The sequence below is a fragment of the Urocitellus parryii genome, chromosome 2, assembly GCF_045843805.1.
Source record: "Urocitellus parryii isolate mUroPar1 chromosome 2, mUroPar1.hap1, whole genome shotgun sequence".
NCBI classification, from domain to species: Eukaryota; Metazoa; Chordata; class Mammalia; order Rodentia; family Sciuridae; genus Urocitellus; species Urocitellus parryii.
The window spans coordinates 223,870,142-223,886,782 of NC_135532.1; the positions used below are offsets into that span (position 1 = coordinate 223,870,142).

Here is a 16,641-nt window from a genome sequence, read left to right on the forward strand (position 1 = left end):
GCTTGGCGTGGGCCTTCATGGCTGTCATGGGCAGAAGGAACCTTGCTCTGCTAAAGCCCAACAGAGCAGGAAAATCCAGGTTCGTCACTGTAGAGATTTCTTGGGGAAAAAAAATACCACTCATGACCTGGGAAATGACCGGGTCCTAGCCCACCAGACAACTCAACGAGATCTCACCTTCGCATGGTTCCCAGAGCAGCCTGGTCCCCCTCTTGGTGCCGTCTCCCTCTCCTGGAGCTAAGCCCCCAACCAAAGCTGGGCCTGCATGTCCTGCTCCTAGGCTCAGTTTCCTTGCCACTGTCATGAGTCAGAAGTCCCTGTACCCAGCATCAAACTCCCAATCTACTTGAACACTCATGACTAAAGCAAATAAATCTGTGTGATTAATGTGTTTGAAAGTCATTGCCACAATTGAATTGTTATAGTATGTGACATGTTTATACATGTAACTGCATAACTAAGTGCTAAAATGGTAATGAAGTAGCTGGGCATGGTGGTACATGCTTGTGATCCAGGCCACTTAGGAACCCGAGGCAGGAGGATGGCAAGATTGAGGGCAGTCTGGGCAACTTAGCAAGACCTTCAGCAACTTTGCAAGACTGTCTCAAAATAAAAAATAAAAAAATAAAAAGGGCTAGGGATGAGGCTCAGTGGCTGAACGTTCCTGGGAACAATCCCCAGTACCATCAAAACAAACAACAACAACAAAAAACAGGTAACTAAGTAAAATATTTTTTAGAGATGTCTTCTTTCTTTTTCTTTGTTTTGCATTGCTGGGGACAGAACCCAGGGCCTCAGATGTGCTAGCCGAGTGTTCTGTCACTAAGCATATCTCCAGCCCGGGGGGGGGGGGGGTGTCTTATACGAGCACCGTATTGGATGGAAAGAAATTCACTTTGACATCTAGTTTTCCTATAGACTCTGTATCATTTCAAGTGAAATTCTTAATTTTTCAGTGCCTATTTTCTCCCCAAATTGAATTAATAATAGGTGTCCCTACTTCAGTAAAATAATGTGATGTCTGGGGTTTGCTTTAAAATACCTGAGGTTTGGACTGGGGCTGTAGCTCAGTGGTAGAGCGCCCACCTTGCACGTTTGAGGCACTGGGTTTGATCCTCAGCACTACATAAAATAAATAAAAGATATTGTGTCCAGCTACAACTAAAAAATAACAATTAAAAAAATACCTAAGGTTTACTAAAAAGAACAAGTAAAAAAAAAAATGTAAATAAAATACCCAAGGCAGGGCAGCTGGGGTGTGCTCAGTGGTCAGGTGCTCCCTGCACATGTGAGGCCCTGATGTGCACTCCAGCAACACGACAAAAAGGGTGGGTGAGGAATAGATATAAGATTGACACATGCTATCATTTGTGCATGTGCATTGGTGATAGAACCCAGGGCCTCGCACATGCTGAACATATACCCTATCTCTGAGCCTCGTCCCTGATTTATAGCTGAATGCTGGGCATGTGGAGTCTCATACCCTGGCCTTCTTTCTACCACCATGCTTGTGAAAATTTCTAAAATAAAATGTTAAAAAAAAATGCCTGGCCTTGCCTAACACATGACATCACCATAGCTTTGAACAGTGTCTCTGAAGCACTTTTTATTTCTTAGAGAAGTCTGCTGCCTGAACACCAGATTAGGTTTTACACAGCAGCCCTAAAATTGTTGCATCACACTGTGAGGTCCTGTCGACAGGGAGACAAAAAACACACTAGAACCCAGGGGAAGCACAGCTGTGCAAGATGAAGAGACAACTTTCAACGATGAGATGCTCTGTGGAAGATCTGACCTAGTGTGAAAACTGGGATCCCATCTGGGAAGACTGGTGATGCAGGAAATAAATGTGCAATACATCAAAAATATGTTGTCCAGTCGCTGACAATTTATTTCTAGAATCCATTTGTGTAACGTTTCCAGTCTCATAAATGATAAATAGTAAGGTTTTACTTATAACTCGTTGGTCCCAGGGGCAGGTGAGCAGGGAATGGAAGGGACTTTGACGAGACGGGTTAACCCTCACCCTGGTCCTGCTGACGCTCGGCTCTGTGGGTCGAGGGAGTTTGCGTGACAGCAGGAGCATCCAATAAATGTAGGAAGCCAAGCCTATTAAAACACAGATGTGACTGTGAGATGCGCAGTGTGGGCCATGCAGAAGGAAAAGCATTGACATCCGTTCTGTAACAAATTATCAAAAATCATTAACATGGAGGGAAGTTATACTTGAGAACAAATTATTGTTGGCTCTTTTGAAACCCCTGAGTTTTCTGTTATCATACAAAGAGAATTTTCTAGAGACAAGTAATAAGTCTACTTTGAAACCTGGGAGGGAAGCCTGCCTGCTCTTGCACCAGAGATCAGGTGTCTGTTGGTCCACACCATGAACTGGGCAAGCTGGGAGCAGGGAACTCCAGGTCTCCCGGATGGCGAGGAACCCTAACTATTCTGAGACGACAAACATGAAGCAAGGCAACATGCATCTTGCTGAAATTGAAAAAAAAAAAGGACCCCAAATTACTCAGTAGCAGCTCCATGGCTGGATGCTGTGAGCCCATCTCAGTGAGCGCAAAGCAGCTCGGCTGGTCCAGGAGATGCAGCAGCAGAGAGGTTTATTACTTGTCTCAAGCAAGACGCACACTGGAGTTAATTTGCAAAGCAGTGTTCTCTCCACACAAAGACAGCCCGGGATTTTAGTGGGGAGACTTACACATTGTCACATGTCCAGGCAGACACATTCCTGAGCACTTTCAGTTCAAGGTCAGAGTCACATGTTCACACAGAGTTGGTGGGCACATTCCTTGAGCATAGAATTTAGTCCTTGTCAGTTTTCCAAAGAGCCTTAGCTGAAACAAAAAGGAAAACAACTTTGAAAACCCATTAGCAGTCTTTAAACTGGGCAGCAGCTTCCCCCGTAAGTATCAGAGCCTGTCCCCACACAGTGTCAACCTTGCCTAGCTAGCTGTTCAAAGTTGCCCCAATTTTTTAAATCATTAAACACCCCCATCACTGCCAAAACAAAAACAAACAAACAAACAAAAACCCCACAAAACAAAGGCAATACAGGATCACTGATGGTCCAAAGAGTTGTCTCCAAATGAGACAGAAGTTGTTTATTGTTTAGCAAATCCTTTGGTCCTAGGAAAAGAATAGTATAGAGAAGGCCTGTGGGAGAATCTGAGTAAGGTTCTTAAGGGACTTTGATAACTTTTACATAACCTTAGCCAACACGAAGTTAATTATACACTATTTCCATCTAGCTGATAAGAAAGTACACATCTTTTAAAAATATTTTTCTAGTTGTGGATGGACATAATGCCTTTATTTATTTATTAATAATTTATTAATTGTATCTGATGGACCTTCATATGTGGTGCTGAGAATCGAACTCAGTGCCTCACAAATGCTAGGCAAGCACTCTACCACTGAGCCACAACCCCAGCCCTATTTTGTGTTTTATTTACAGACAGGATGTCACTGAGTTGCTTAGCACCTTGCTTTCGCTGAGGCTGGCTTTGAACTCATGGTCCTCCTGCCTCAGCCTCCTAAGCCACTGGGATTACAGGTATGTGCCACCATGGCCAGCTAAGATTTCTTATTTGAATTGAAAGTAGTGAAGAAAGCCAGGCATGGTAGTGCACCCCTGCAATCCCAGTAGCTCAGGAAGCTTAGGCAGGAGGAATGCAAGTTTGAGACCAGCCTCAGCAACTTAGCAAGACCCTGTCTCAAAATAAAAAAATAAAAAGGGCTGGGGATGTGGCTCAGTGGTTAGGCACCCCTGGGTTCAATGCCTGGTACCAGGAAAAAAAAAAAAAAGTGAAAGAGACACCCATTTGCAGGACATCAGAATATATCATCCAAATGTGCCTCGTGGGTATAAGCTGATTATTTTGAAAGCCAGCAGACATTAAAGCAGTTCTGAAAAGGGAGCACAGGGTATTTTGTAAGGGAAATGCACATTCATCAAAGAAACCGTCATTTGTAGGAGTGGACTCTCTCTCTCTGAAAGATGACTACATCACAGGAGACCGAGAGCTGCAGAAGGAGTGCTACCTAGGTTTACCTGGCCACCTCCCCCTCCCGCCTCCCACAGCCTCCCTTCCTTTACCTGAAGGAGGTATCTAGGCTCAGTTCTGCAGCCTCTTGGAGTTCACTCATCCCTGAGTTCCTCCTCCTACGTAGAAGAGACACATGTTACCACACCCACATTGGTCTGTCCCTTGTTTATATCCCTTTTCTAACAGGGGCCCAGGGAGACCTAGAAGGGAAGAAGGAAAAGAGAGATTTTTCTGAGTGTGAAGAGCCCTGGGCAGGAGGAGGCCAGCGGGGTCTGGAGCCAGCCTCCAGTTTGTCCAATAGTGTCCTCCTGTAGAAGGACAGGGCAAGGGCCCTCCCGGGCTTGGAACTGCATGAGCGTGTTCTCTTCCCGTTTAACAATGCTGATCACTGATCTTCCACTGATGCTGACTGATACTTACACACTTACAGAGGTGCCTTTATTCGCAGGTGTGCAAGGTACGTGGAAACAGCCTGAGAAGAGAGCTGCCCCGACGCGGAGGCAGGGGAGAGGCGCTCGCCCAGCCATGGAGGAGGGCCACCTTGCGCTGAGGTCTTTCTTTGTTACTGCCATTGGAAATATGTTGCAGATGCAGAAACTGTGTTCTTTGATGTCTCAGGACCTCCAACGGCAGATGCTCATTTCAGCACCACGAGGAGGACAGGCAAGAAGTAAAAACCCTTTTTTCAGTTTGATGCTCCCTTTTGTGCAGACTGTGCCATCCTGGGCCCAGGAAGGTGGTGGGCCAGTCACCTCCCTCTCCCCTCAGGGGGTTTACCCTCAGCCTCCCCAGATGTGCCACGGCAGTCTGAGCCCCTGGAAAGGTCAGCTCTGGGCAAGGAGGTGGGCAGGGCCTTCAGCCAGGCGGTCACTCTTCCTCCCCTCCCTTCGTCCCTCCCTCTCCGCTCCATTCTCCCCACTGATGGCCCAGGCGGAGAGGAGCCCGAGCTCCTCCAGCTAAGGGTGTCTGCGCCTGGGGCTCTGTGCCGGCAGAAGAGCAGCTGCCCAGGCGACCCTGCTGTGGCCAGAGAGGAGAGGAAATGGGAGTCCAAAAGCATCTTTCTGTGGCTGGTCCTCAGCTGCACCATCCCTCAGGAAAGTCCGAGGGAGAGTGGCCAGCCAGGACCATGGGCCTTCCAGGGTCTTCCTCTGTGGCCTTGACCATCCAGAGGTCCAGGGAGAATGTGCAACAGACCTGTGAAGCCTGTGCTGCTTATCACCCAGGGGCCCTGCAGAGAGGCGGAACCACCAGGACAGATGGCTGCAGCTCTATGTCTGTCTCTATCAATGGAGAGAGACGGATTTTAAGGAATCAGGGACTGGCACGTCTGCAGTCTGCAGGCGTAGGGAGGTTCAGACTTGCCCTGTGCAGTTTTGGTAACTAAAGTGTGCTGAATCAGATGGACCCAGACCGTCAGCAGCAGGAAGGATTTCTGCACGTTCACCTGTGCCCAGGAGCCTCACTGAGTAGTAAGCTCCAAGGAGGGCCAGGGGAGAAGACCAAGCACCCTCTTCATGGAGTTGGGAAAGGGGGGCCTGGAGCCCGTTTTAGAGGGCAATGCTTTCTTAGAGAAATCAGTGGGTCTGAAGGACAGCAGCCGGAGACAGTGTTCCCCTGGGAGAGGAGGCAGCAACAAGTAGGAAGGGGAGGTGAGACTGTGCTGGAACAAAGGTGCTTTCCTGCAGGAGGAGGACCTGTGTGTCCCCAGGGAGATGACCAGCACAGGACAAACTGGTGTGCGCCTCCTAGCCTCCTTTGCTGGGAGTTCAGGGAGGGAACTAGCCAATCACACTTTTTTGGAGGACCTTTCTTCAGTCAGCAAAGGGGGCTTCATGGAGCCTTCCCCATCCCTGTGCCAGAGTGGGGAAGTCCCTGGTTTCCTCTAGTTCTAAACGTTCTGAAGCCTCATTTTCCAAGTTTGGATACAGGGCAAGCCGCAGGCGGGAATTCTAGCAAGATGTGAGGTTGTAGCGGGAGACCCAGGGCAGTCTGGAGGCAGGGGCCCTTCCTTACTGGGCCCTCGGGCTCCTCTCTGAGGCCTTAACATGTGAAAGAGAGCCCTCAACGTTGTGGAGGGTCATCTCCTTCACTCAGATCTCCTTATCAAAGTGTCAGCCTTGCTGGGCATGGTGGTGCCCAGCTGTAAGTCAGCCAGCTACTTGGGTGGCTGGGCAGGAAGATCTTAAGTTTAAGGCCAGCCTAGAAAACTTGGCAAGACCCTGTCTCAAAACAAAAACCAAAAATGGTTGAGGGTGTATCTCAGTGGTAAGGTATCCCTGATTCAATCTCCTGTACCAAAAAATAAAATAATTGAATTTTTAAAGTCTAAAATAGAAAATGTTAGCCTTATCTAAAACTGCTCCTTCACAGAGAGGCAAACCGACCAGGCTGTCCCTCGGAGGAGAGCAGCAGCCTGTGGCACTCACAGAGCAGCTCCATAGCCCGCAGGAAACTGCTTAGGAGCCCGTAAACTGCTTAGGAGCCTAAGCTGGAGGGGTCAATCCTTAGGCAGGCACATGTCTTACGGGAAGTTGGAAGTTACGCAGTTTTGCCTCAGAATCCAAAGTTTGGAACCTCTAGGTAAAATGGCTCCCGACCTCAAATGGTGAATCTGATGCCAATAGCCAGGCTATATGGACAAGGACCAAGCCAACTCCATTTTTCCCTGAGATTCCACGTCATGTAAGAAATGCTTCTGTCATGGAAAGCCCACCTCTGTGCCCATCAACAGTTGCTTAGCATAGCAAGGTTGGCAACACAAAATGGCAATTCTTATACAATGTGAAAGTGTTCTCTCTTTGGTTTCTGCTTTTCTTGGACAATGTATCCAATCTCTGAGTGTCTAGATGTTAGTAACCATTCTGTAACTTATACACACGTTTGTTTGTGCTTTTGAATCATAGCAACAGCCACTTGTGCTTTAATATGGTTTTGGACTATAAAAGGTGTACTCAACAGGAGGGGGTCAAAGGATGTAGACTTGCAGCCTCCCTCTTAGCCCACCAGCTGATGGATCTGGACCGCCAACTGGTGAATAAATTTGTCTCCTGTTTTAAGATTGACTCGGTGATTTATTGCTATCTTGCCTTAACACTGTCATAGGCACCTGTCCTTATGTAGCAGAGACAGTGCTGGGTGGGTGCACTGGTGACTTTCACAGTGTTTTCTCAGTGAGCTTGCTCCTGCTGTGGTCTGTTACCTTCCTGGAAACAGAAAGCACACTGGGCTCAGGCACAGTCCACTGTCTGTCCAGGAGCCCATTTTTGTCTGTAATCCTAGGTTTCCAGGAGGCTGAAGCCAGAATATTGCTTGAGTCCAAGAGTCTGGGGCCAGCCTGGACAATGTGATGAGAAAAAAAATTTTTTTAATTGAGCAAAGCAGGCTTGTCACTTCAACCATGATGTCATTTGCCATGAGGGATAGAATCAATGTTTTCAAGCTGAAGTTAGAATTCTGGAGAGCTTATGTTCGTCATTATAAACTTGACCATGTTCCAAAACTAACTGATTTTTTTCTGTGTCTGTGTCAGTGTGTGTGTGTACACTAAGGATTGAATCCAGGGGTGCTCTACCACTGAGCTCTACCCCCAGTGCTTTCTGGTTTTTTTTGAGAACTTGCCTTAAAAAAACCTGCAACCCTCCTGCCTCAGCCTCCCTAGTAGCACAGATATGTGCCAGCATGCCCAGCACTTACTGACTTGTCTGATGAGGCTGAAAGTAATATTTTTATTTATTTATTTTTTAATTTTTATTTTATTTTATTTTTTTGAGTTGTTGATAGACCTTTTATTTTATTTTACATGGTGCTGAGAATTGAACCCAGTGCTTCACACATGCCAGGCAAGTGTGATACCGCTGAGCCCCAGCCCCAGCCTCTGAAAGTAATATTATCAACTGTGATTTTTAAATTTTGTTTGGAGAAATGGACCAACATTTGGAAGAGCCACATAACTCAGTGAATTAATATTTTCCAAAAGGTCATGTTACAAAATCACTTGTGGGTAGTGACCCATTAGATGTGCCAGGAAGAACAATGGCTTTCGGTCTAAGAGAGCAACAGTTCATTGATGTGGAACCTGCATCCACACCAACAGTCCTGTAAGAAGGTCCATGTGTCCAGCTTAGCTAAGTACCACATTACCTGCAAAGGCTGCAGGAAAACCCCTCTGTTCTCCAAGTATAAACCTCCGCAAGTTCAAATTTTCTTCACACAACCTCTCATGTTGGGCGCAATATCACATGCCTATAATCCCAGTATTCAGGAGGCTGAAGCAGGAGGATTACAAGTTCCAGGCCAGCCTCAGCAATTTAACAAGACCATCTCAGAAAAAATAAAAAGAGATGGGGGTGTGGCTCAGTGGTAAAGCACCCCTGGGTTCAATCCCTGGAACAACCTCCCGCCCCCCAAAAAAACCCCACAAAAGAAACATTACAAGTCACTGAATTCAAAGACAGACAAAAGCACTCTAGTATTCTTTGGTCCAGTCAGACGTAAAGGAGATTCCTAAAAACATAAAACAGTAACTCCCTTTTCATTCTTTTTCCCTTTTTTCTTTTGGGAAATAGTTATTTTTCACAAACATAGTAGCACAGATATGTGCCAGCATGCCCAGCACTTACTGAGCTGTCTGATGAGGCTGAAAGTAATATTTTTATTTATTTATTTTTTAATTTTTATTTTATTTTAGTTTAGGTCATCACAGAATAACATGGAATAGGCTTCTTTTTCATAGGTTAATAACCTTTTAAAAAAGCCACTTGATTTACCTTCTAGTGTCACCTGCTTTCATGAGCTCAAAGGCTCCTGTGAAGGGACACCTCTCAGCCTCTGGCCAGGAGAGTTTGGACTGGTGTGAGCGGACCCACCCCAAAGGCTCTGTGGAATTTACATTTAGCGTCTTAGTTCCTTTACACAAGTTAAACTTCTTGCACATTTGAGAAGATGAGAGGGGGGAGAGAGGGCATTAGAGAGATTTGGTAACAAAGGGACCTTAAAAATCACCATACCACCCATACCTGTTAGCACAGCTACAACCAGAAAGCCAGAAAATGGGAAGTGTTGGTGAGGACTGGAGAGAGCACACCTCTCCTGCAGGGCTGATGGGAAGGCAGAAGGGGTGGCCTCGCAGAGAGCAAGGGGCTTCTCCTCGCCACCCGCAGCCCCTCCCAGGACTATGCCCCAAGCACTTAGAGCAGGGTCTGCAAGAGGTACCTGCACATCATGATCATAACAGCCTGTTTACAGCAGCACACAGAAGGACCCGCCCAAGCGTCCATCGACAGAAGAGGACCAGCACCAGGTGGCCATCTGTACAATGGAACTTTGGTCAACCTTGAAAAGAAGGACCTTTTGGCACCTGCTCCAACAGGAACCTAAGCCTGGGGCTCTGAGGAATGGTTAAAATGGATCAGAATTCATAGCAAACACAGACAGAAGCTCGACTACTTACTGATTCTGATTCTTAGACCAGTGAGCGGGCCCACCAGGCTGCAGGCTGCAAGCAGAGGGTGACTTTGACCACCCTGACACTGGGTGGCGGGAAACAGAGCAAAGTCTCGGTGGCCCTGTGAGCTGTAATTTCCATGAGAAAAACATCCACAATCTCCATGACTGTAGATCTGATTTAGAAACGGGCCCAGTCTTAAAAGAAATTGAAGCTACGGCCTGTTTCACAAGGTTGCTGCTTTCTAGAAAGCAGAGGGGGCCCTTAGCCGTGGCCTGGGGAGACCTGCCCTGTCTGGCCCAAAACAAAATCTCCACTCCTGCCCCACTTCCTCCACGGAGCATCAGAGTGTCACAGCCCAGCTTCCGGAGCCTGTCCTCTAAGGGAGGTTTGGACAGCCATGGTGGGTGTGATCTGGGGTTGGGGCCAGGAAGGTATGGGAGACCCAGAGAAGTTTCCAGTGTCAGCGCAGATGTTCCAGGACAAGCAGTGGGGCAAGGGCCTGGAAAGCTGTCCAAAGCCTCATGTCATCAAGGAAACACAGGGACTCTAGAAGCAGAGCCCTGTGTTGTCTGTGTGACTGATTAAAATTCCAGGTAGGTAGGCCCTGAGACTAGTGGCCACCACAGGACTCTCGCCAGGGTGGACTTTCTGCACACTTTTAAGTGATGAACAGGTTTTACGTAACCCACCAAGACGGGAAGGCATGCCCATGAGTAAGAAGTGTCACTGTGGTGCCAGGGTTGGAGCTCATTGTATGGTGGACCTTGGATGTGGACAGGTGTGATCAGTTATGGCTGTGTGGTGTCCAGCCATGAAACAGGTGATGGGATCCTGATGACCCCTCAATAGCGAAGGGACGGGATGAGAACCCTCACAGAGCAGGGTCTTGGTGCCACCGATGCAGCCGTCAGCGCTCAGGTCCCAGCCTCCCAACAGCTCTGCCTGGACAGTTTGCAGGTTGGGGTTTCCTGATGGTGGGTGACATGTCCCGAGGAGAAAGAGCAGCACACAGCCACTGTTTGTCCTACCACACATGCTGGAAGCAGAGCACTTCCATGACCTTGCAAATGGACTCTTCTCAGTCAGCAGATCCCTGGTGGACAACTTGGCTTGGTTTTGACACTGTCCACCTGGAGACAGTATCAGATCCTATAAGTCAAGGGCTCAGTCCCTGAGACAACCCCTCCTCAGACACCAGTCTCAAGTTGATTGGGATCTGTGCTTCTGACTGACCCTCTGTGAACTGGAGGTTCCCCCGTACCCCACCCACCTGCCCCAGACCAGGTTTGACCATTTGCTGGCAAGACTCACAGAACTCTGAAAGACTCACAGAAACACTGTCCTCATGTTTACCCACTTTTATGAAGGGTACAACTTGGGTTGTGGCCAGCCCCCATCCAGGAGCCCACCAGGAACCACCTCACTGGGACAAAAGATGATCCTGTCACTCTGGAAACTCCCAGGGATTAGGCACTCTGGACTGAACAAGGGTCAAAGGACAAATATTAAGACAAAAGATGTTACCAGCACCCCTATTGCTCAGGAAACAGCAAGGATTTTAAGGAGTTCGGTGCCAGTCACCAAAGACAAAGATCAAAGTGTATATTTTTTACTATGAATCACAATTTCACAAATTATGTCCCCCCCAAATTCATAGGTTGATGTCCTAATCCATGGTACCTGAGAATGTGTCCTCACCTGTAGATTTTTAACTTTACCAAGTTAAAATGAGGTTTTAGGTTGGGCTCTAATCCAACATGACAAAAATTGATACACATTTATGGGACACACAGACACAGGTGCAGGGAGAGGACTGTGTGACCTCACAGGGTAATATTGTGGTGATACTTCTACAAACCAAGGGACATCAGAGATGGTCAACAAGCTACCAGAAGCTGGGCAATGCCAAATTCTGCCTCACAGTCTCTAGGGAATGTGGCACATCTTGAGACTGGACCTCTGGCCTCTTGCACTGTAAGAGAAAACATGTCTGTTATTTAAGCCACTCAGTTTGCAGTACTTGGTGACAGCAGCCCTATGAAATGGACACTCCTGATGTAAAGAGACTTGGAATCAGCAAAAGTAAAAAAATAACTGACCCCACTGGGAAACTACACATTCTGTCTAGCTCTCCCTTCTGGGTTACCCCAGGCTAGTTTTTTATTGCCTTTGGACTATTTTCAAGTTTGAGTTCTAGATGAGGAATGACAATAGAAATGACTTTTTTTTTTCCCTTTGGTACTAGAGATTGAACCCAGGGGTTAAACTCTGAGCCATATCCCCATCCCTTTTTATATTTCAGAGACAGGATCTTGCTAATTTGCTTAGGGCCTTGCTATGTTGCTGGGGCTGGCTTTGAACTCACAATCCTCCCACCTCAGCCTCCTGAGCTGCTGGGATTACAAGTGTGCACCACTGCACACCACTGGAAATGATTTTTGTCTGTGTACAAGCTAATGCATTCTGTGTAGTGGAGGGACAACCCTGAGTCCCCCAAACTGTTCCACTCAAAAGCACAATTTAGAGCTCATTTAAATACACCTAAACATTAAATGTGTATGTTCTTCACATTCTCCTTTGAACTGGTTCTAACATGTTACCAGTTCCCTATTCAATTAACAAATTCAAAAGCATATTTGGCACATGCCCAGGGCATAGCTATATGACAATATGGTTCTTCTTTTTTTGGTCAAAATTATTATTTTTTTAACATTGGAAAGCCTCAAATTGGGCTGTGGCTAGCATTTCTCTGCTGCATTTTGCTGGGATCTTTGTGGGGGAAGTGAGTGGTGGGGACAGCAGCCCTACCCTGATCTCTTTAGGACTTCATTGTGGGAATTGCTTTCTTGAGAAAATGTGAGGCTTGGGAATGGAGAACTGAGGGTCCTCAGAGCCCCACTGCTCTTCATTCTTCTCAGCTCAGAGGCCTTACGATGCAGGAAGTGCTGGTTTCCTCTTCTGCACTCCATGAGAGACCCACTGTTGTCCTGCTGGAAGATAGAGGGAACTGGATCCCAGAAGTGGTTCACTCCGTTTAAACCACAAGGCAAGTGGCAAAGCCACTGAACATCCAGGACTCCAAGGATGACACCATTCCTGCCTCCTGTGGGCAGGCCTGAGATCGTCCCCAAAGATCCTCTCTCCCCTTGAGTATGGGCAGGACTTCACCTTGCTTCTGTTCTGCGAAGGGGATGGGATGTCACCATTTTCATGATTACATAAGATTGTAAATTCTGTCTTCCAAGCAGAAGTTTTGACACCCCAGCTGCCATGGGTGAGCTGCCTATGGCAAGATCCACATGGCCAGAAATCAGGGGAACTCTAGCCAACACTCAGCAAGGAGCTGAGGCCCTCAGTCCATCCATCCACACAGAAGAACTTCAGCCTGCCAACATCCAGACCCTTCCCCAAGGGACCTTCAGATGAGACCCTGCCCTGGCTGATACTCCTACTGCAGAGAGAGGCAAGGAAGCAGAGGACACACTGCGCCATGCCCAGACTCCCGACTCACAGAAACGGAGAGCATGATGGGCACTGTTTTAAGCCACTACGTTTGAAATGATTTCTAGGCCAGCAGTAGATAGTGAAGCAGCATGCTCTAGAAACATTCACCCACCATTCACCATCTCAGGTGTGCGATGTAAAAGAAATAGAGCAAAATTCCTGCTCTGATGGATCATGGATTCTAGAGTTGGATGTGTGCGTGTTAGGCAACAGACGTAAGAAATAAGTGATACAGGGCGTTAGCCAGGGTTCTCCCCAGAGACAGAACCAATAGGCTACCCAGCTGGAGACAGGATGCCCAGAGTGAATGTACTGGCTTGCATGGTATCGCAGCAGTGAGAGCCTCACAGCAGGCTGTGTGCCGGCTGGCGACTCTGGGATGGCTCCTCCATCCTCCTCCTCAGGCCTCCAAACCAGGGAAGCTGATGGTGTAACTTCCAGTTAAAGGACGGAGACCTGGAATTCTGGTGCCCAAGCAGGAGGTGGACATGTCCCAGCTCTGTGAGGTGAGGGGACTCCATTTCGCCTTCTGTGTTTGTTCTCCTTGAGGGCCCTCGGCTGATTGGGTGGTGCTCACCCATACAGAGGGTGGATCTTCCCCACTTGGTCCACATGCTAAGCTCTGGAAACACCCCAGCATCCACACCCAAAGAAATGCCTTGCCAGATTTCTGGGGATTCCTTTCTCCAGCCAAGGTGGCATGTAAAATTGGCCATCACAAGTGTCCTAGTCTGTTCAGGCTGTTAGAACACCGCAGACCAGTGACGTATCAACTCATTTTTTCTTCGCAGTTTTGGAAGTTGAGAGTCTGACATAAGCTGGCCAGCGTGGCTGGGTCCCTGGCGAGGGCTCTTCTGATTTGGGGATGGCTGCCTCCATGCTGTGTCCTCACATGGTGGCAACAGGGAGCTCTGGTTCCTTCCTCTCCTTGGAAGGGCACTAATCCCATCATGGGGCACACCCATGATCTCATCTAAGCCTAATCACTTTGGAGGCTGCACATTGGGGATTAGGGCTCAATATCACCAATGCTACTTAACATAGCACATGCTATTGTTCAATGGTTACAAAGTGTGTTAGAAGTGCCTACACAACACAGGAAGGCAGTGTGAGGAAGGTGGGGAGTGGGCTGGGTGGGAGTCTGCTAGTTTAAGCCTCTCCTGGGAGAGTGATTGGAGCAAAGACTGCAGGAGGGAGATGGCCATGCAGGTACATTGGGGAGGAGCACTTCATGCAGAGGAACACTTCATACAAAGGCCCTGAGACTGACTCACCCCTGGAGTGACAGAGGAGAAGCCAGAGGCCCTGACTAGAGCAGATGAAGGGCAGAGTGGGTGGAGTGCAGGTCAGAGGTACAAGGGCAGAGGGAAGATCTTGCATGTCCTCAGGGGTCACTGCAAGAACTTTGCTTTTACCCTTGGAGGAGTGGCATGCTCTAACCACTAAATGCTGGTCACTCCACCTCCTGCCCACTCTTGCAAATTGGAGAATTTATAAATCAGCCAAACTGAGCACCTTAATAAGCAAGATACCTGCCCTGTTCTGAGATAGTTTGTTGATGAAGACTTTCCAGAATCCTAGACATCCTTTGAGGACACCCAAAGCCCTGCCTTCTCCCACCTCCTCTGGCTGTATTCTCAGATCCCAGCAGGGTGGGCTGCATCCATCTGGCTTTGTGCCCTGGGCAGGAAGCTGTTCTGCGCAGGGCCTACATCCTACCTTTCTGTTAGGTCCCCTGCTGGTGTGTGCCCAGGAGCTCTCTCCTTCTGGCTTCTCAGCTTCTCTGTTTTGGCAGAGTTCTGCCATTCCTGTGGCTTTCCACCAAGTGCTGCTCCACCAGCCTGCCCTGCAGCTACCATACCTTTTCCTTGCTGCTCCAAGGGGCACAGTCCATGAGTGCCTGTGACCATCTGGCCCTCCCCTTCCCTGTTTCCCCAATGGGGTTTATATATGCTGCAGCCACCAACACTCCAAGGATTAAAATGCCCTATTAATGAGAATGATAGATGAATTTTAAGGAAAGCAATGAGTAAGGGTGTTGGTTTTCTAAATAAGTTCATGTCCAAGTGAAAAAGAGAAAAGCAGATTGCATATTTAAATTCCGGTGTTCTTTTAACATTACAAGTTTTACCCAGTGTCCCTGGCAGTACAAGTGTCCCAGTGTTGTGTTTCTATAAAGAATAACTGTATATGTGGCTTTTAATTTTATATACCTAAACAATATCTTTCGGAAAATAGTAACAAATCTTTGGGAAACATACATAAATTCAGATTCTTTCCCTTAAGGAAAGTCTCCTAATGTACGAGTTTCAAGGCCCCTGATGTGTGGGCCCCTCTTTGGAGGTGAATTGGTGGCAGATCCCAGCAGGAAAGGAACAGTGGGACAGACAGAGAAGGCTCAGCTGCTGAGACCGGTTGGAAGGTGGGCAGGTCTCTCATCTGCTTCTGGACTTTGGGACAGCAGCTTGTACTAGGGGGTGCCAGGTGACTCCTGCTGCCTCTCAGACTGGATGGGACCAAATGAAAGCTTCAATCAGAGGCCCAGTCTAGGTGAGGGTAGCAAGGCCAGGGGCCCTTCATGGGTGTGAACCAGTATCAATTTCAGGGCCTGCTTAGAAAACCCAGTCTTGGTTCACTTTCTGCTGGTGTTGCCCAGAAATTCTTGATAATTTTTAAGATCTTACACTTCCACTTTGCACTAGGCCCTGCAAATTTTGTAGTGGTCTTGATTACTGAACTTTCTGGCCTCCCCCTAGTGCCTGCTGGAAGCCTTTCCACCCCAGCTACCCTCCAGCCCTGAGTTCTGGCCCTAGGTCTGGTTTCCTCCTGGGGGAGCATGGGGTCAGCAAAGCTGGCCTGCCTCCTTCAAGCTGTGTGTGGACTCAGTGCCCGACCTCACGCGGTGAGCCACTGCATAAGTGAATGTAGCAACTGCGTGTGACCTGTCAGACCAACCACGCACTTCCTTGAGCGCTGTTCCTACGTCTTCGAGTGAAACCACGGGTGGGACCCGTGGGTACACTGCGACAGATGATCTGATTAGGACGATTTTCTTAAGTGCAGCAAGAAATGGAGACAATGTCCAACCCTCCTTAGGCTGACATTTCCTGGAGCTGGGGTCACCTGGGCAGGAGGGTGCACTCCAGGGGGACCAGGCGGACTAAAAGGCAGTCCGCAGTCACAAGTGAACTTCACGGTTGGGGCGCGCCTTGGTGTGGAGTCCTCATACCAAGGGGAGAGAGGGCGCACGGGATTAGGTCCATGGGCAGAGACCCAGGCTTGGGGTACACCCGCCGCCAAAGATTGTGGTGCACATTTGCATCCCCCGCACTGTCCTAGCCCGCACCCACCTGGGCGGCAGAACTCCGGCAGCAAGGCGGCGGGAAGGGCGGGAGTCTGCACCCAAAGAGCGTCTAACCGCGCGTGGACAGTCTGCGCCTGACGCCCTGCGCGGCCGGGGCCTCAGATGGTACATTCCTCAGGCCCTGCCTAGACCACAGATGGTTCCGACCGGTTCCGCGCACTTCTCCCCGGTCGCCGCGGAGCGCGCAGAGGGACGTGGCCACGCCTCACTGAATAGTCATGAGGTGGGAAGCTCGGCCTCCGGGGCGGGGCAGGCCACTCCTCGCGCCC

General features: G+C 48.6%; 1 long non-coding RNA gene across 1 annotated transcript; it reads right to left on the reverse strand.

The window, feature by feature from the left end:
• Positions 1–11,021: 11,021 nt before the first annotated feature.
• LOC113197649 (uncharacterized) lies at positions 11,022–16,544 on the reverse strand. The gene is made up of 3 exons (XR_003302734.2): positions 16,359–16,544; positions 12,313–12,491; positions 11,022–11,476 (listed from the first exon to the last, which is right to left on the reverse strand). It is a non-coding gene; the product is annotated as an uncharacterized LOC113197649 (long non-coding RNA).
• Between the last annotated feature and the right edge of the window lie 97 nt (positions 16,545–16,641).